General features: G+C 37.6%; 1 pseudogene; it reads right to left on the reverse strand.

Moving 5' to 3' along the window:
• The window catches only part of LOC116289542 (uncharacterized), a 1,832-nt pseudogene extending 1,212 nt beyond the window's left edge, over window positions 1-620 (reverse strand).
• Between the last annotated feature and the right edge of the window lie 2,963 nt (window positions 621-3,583).

Raw genomic sequence — 3,583 nt, forward strand, 5'->3', positions numbered from 1 at the left:
TTGACAACTAGTGACTTGCTTATTCCTCTTCTTTCCGCGACCTTTACCCAGAGCTTTTTGGACTTGGGCTCTTTCAGGGTACCTAGAAGATCGAGAGTTTTCAGTTTGAAATCAATGGTGTAAGATTTCCTCCGATTTGCCCCTCGTCTGGTTGAGTTGTTGTTCATAGAATCCATTCCCTCTAACTCTGTCAAATTGCGTGTTTCTTGCGTCCTTTCACAAACTTGTTGTTGAGCAGTTTGGCTGTCACTCTCGTCTATATCTTTTAATAAAACCGTAGCTCCGTAACTGCCTTGGCTGAGCTTTGGGCAATCAGATGGATGCTTGAATCGCACATGAGTGTCGAGGTATTTCTTGCCAGATAACGAATTATCGCAATATTCGCATTTTAATGTCTTTTCGTTCAACTGAACAGTTGTCTACCACTTTTTATTGTTACCTTCTTCTTAAAACCAAAGTTGAATAAAGTGTGATTCATTTTCATAAAGCTGAGAAGAGTAAGACCGGCCAGCAAGCTGGCAAACTCACGTGTTTTGGTTATCAGCTGAGATGGAATGTTTACCTAACCAATGACGTTTCTCCACAGGTAGCCCAAGCTATGTATTTGAGGGGTTTTTAAGCAATATAACGATATACTTAAGATACGATAAAAATAAACATCTGTACCTGTGTGTTATGTTTTCCTTTGCATTTCTGTGAAGTTTCAGGCGATTTGCTTCAATATTTAGCGATTTATGGCATGTTGTTTAACATGGGATACCTGTGGTTTTCCGGCCCTTCTGAAACCAAATACACTTGGCCAGCGGTGTCACAAATCACAATACATCTTACAGCGTGCTAGCTCTGTTTCAAAACTTGTAAACTCCGATTGTTTTCTCTCTTAAGGTGGTCCAAAATTGACCTACATACACCACAATAATATTGAGATATCAAGGCTATTCTGCAAATTTATTCAAGATTATGGAGAGGTGGAAGCAGAGTGCATTGGGGATCGTTTTAATGCGGGTCAAGGGAAAGGACTTGAGATACCAGTGGATTACAAGCTAATTGGAAATGAGGATTATCTGAAAAAATTAGCGAGGAAGCTGAACAGCAAAAATCTTGGTCTAAATATCAGTGATATTAAGAAAAGTGACCCCTAATAACTTGGCATCATTTGGACCTGGCAACAATAAAATGTATTAATTTCATGACATATGGAACAGAAAAACTGCTTCAGTGATCAAAAGATGGATCCTTTTTATATATGTTGTTCTCTTCATGCACTGTACTCACACTGTTAATTACTGTACATTAATATATATATATATATATTTGCTGTACAGTTTTTTCATAATGAAATACAATTTAATATAAAAATTCCTTCACTTAACATTTTTATTCCATTAACTGATTTTATCTCACAGCAATGGCAAGCTGCTAATTTTTCCAAACAGGATTCTTACCCAGCTCTGCATCACCAAAAGATGATTCTGGAAAATAAGAACCTGTTTTCATTTTCTAGGCTAAATAGGTTCTTGTTTATAGGGGGTGTAAATGACAAAATTTGAGACTAACAGGTTCTTAATTTTCGGCTTCTTACTCGCGGGTTTCCGCTGTATACTTATTTCAATAAAGTTAGTCACCTGAAAAGCTACAAAGCAGAGACCGACAAGGATTATGGGTATATATGTTTAACATGTTTCAACCGCTTTGATGACCGTTGATGAGTCTTAGATCGTTTAGCAGTTACAGTCTCACCTCTTCTGAGCCTCCTCAAACTGCAGTTTTTATCAAAAAAGTTTTACTTGCTTGATATGAGAAGTTTCCCATGATCCTCAGTGATCTCAGCTTTCTAGGCTATTTGGTTACTATAACTTTATTTGGAATAAGTGTATTTCTGCAAAATGTATGTATTTCTGCAAAATTGCATGTAGTCTGGCGTTTCGCAGGATGAAACAAAGTAACTTGTCAAGAACGATTGCTAGTAAGCATTTGAACATGAAATTAAAATCACAATGCTATTTTATGCGACCCGGGTTCTATCCGGCGGGGTATGCGAGTAGATTGTTTGTTGATTCTCTCCTCTTCTTCGAGGGTTTTTAGTATGTTCTAAAACCTGGACGACAGTGTGTAAATGTGTGTAAGTGTGTGTAAGTGTATGTAAGTGTGTGTAAGTGTGTGTAAGTGTGTGTAAGTGTGTGTGTAAGTGTGTGTAAGTGTGTGTACATGTGTGTAAGTGTGTGTAGGTGTGTATAAGAGTGTGTAAGTGTATGTAAGTGTGTGTAAGTGTGTGTAAGTGTTTGTAAGTGTTTGTAAAGGTGTTTAAGTGTGTGTAAGTGTGTCTAAAGGCGTGTCTAAATGTGTGCAAGTGTTTGTGTAAGTATGTGTAATTGTGTGTAAGTGTGTGTAAATGTGCGTAAGTATGTGTGTAAGTGTGTGTAAAAGTATGTAAGTGTGTGTGAGTGTGTGTAAAGGTGTGTGTAAGTGTGTGTGAGTGTATGTAAAGGTGAGTGTAAGTGTGTGCAGGTGCGTGTAAATGTGTGTAAGAGTGTATGTAATTGTGTGTAAGTGTGTGTAATTGTGTGCAAGTGTGTGTACGTGTGTGTAAGTGTGTCTAAAGGTGTGTGTAAATGTATGTGTGTGTGTAAGTGTGTGTAAGTGCGTGTAAGTGTGTGTAAAGGTGTGTGTAAGTGTGTGTAAATGTGTGTATGTGTAAGTGTGTGCAAGTGTATGTAAGTGTGCGTAAGTATTTGTAAGTGTTTGTAAAGGTGTGTTTAAGTGTGTGCAATTGTGTTTAAATGTGTGTATGTAATTGTATGTAAATGTGTGCAAGTGTGTGTAAGTGTGTGTAAATGTGTGTAAGAGTGTGTAGTGTGTGTAAGTGAGTGTAGGTGTGTGTAAATGTGCGTAAGTGTGTGGTAGGCGTGTGTAAGTTTGTGTAAGTGTGTGTAAATATGTGTAGGTGTGTGTAAGTATGTGTAATTGTGTGCAAGTTTGTGTACGTGTGTGTAAATGTGTGTAAAGGTGTGTGTAAGTGTGTGTAAATATGTGTAGGTGTGTGTAAGTGTGTGTAATTGTGTGCAAGTTTGTGTACGTGTGTGTAAATGTGTGTAATGGTGTGTAAATATGTGTAGGTGTGTGTAGTGTGTGTGTGTGAAAAGGTGTGTGTAAGTGTGCGTGATTGTGTGTAAGTGTGCGTAGTGTGTCTAAAGGTGTATGTAAGTGTGTGCAGTTGTGTATAAATGTGTTTAATTTGTATGTAATTGTGTGTAAATGTGTGTAAGTGTGTGTAAATGTGAGTAAGTGTATGTGTGTGTGCAAATGTGTGTAAAGGTGTGTGTAAGTGTGTGTAAGTGTATGTAAGTGTGTGTAAATGTGGGTAAGTGCGTGGGTGTAGGTGTGTGGAAGTGTGTGGAAGGGTTGTGTAAATGTGTGTAAGTTTGTGTGTAAGTGTGTGTAAATGTGTGCAAGTGTGTGTATGTGTCTGTAAATGTGTATAAGTGTGTTTAAGTGTATGTAAGTGAATATAAGTGTGTGTAAGTGTGTGTAAAGGTGTGTTTAAGTGTATGCCATTTTTGTTTAAATGTGTGTAAATGTGTAT

Source organism: Actinia tenebrosa, unplaced genomic scaffold (assembly GCF_029948245.1).
Source record: "Actinia tenebrosa isolate PJP-AT-01 unplaced genomic scaffold, QUT_ActTen_1.0 PGA_scaffold17__23_contigs__length_9995812, whole genome shotgun sequence".
Classification (NCBI taxonomy): domain Eukaryota; kingdom Metazoa; phylum Cnidaria; class Anthozoa; order Actiniaria; family Actiniidae; genus Actinia; species Actinia tenebrosa.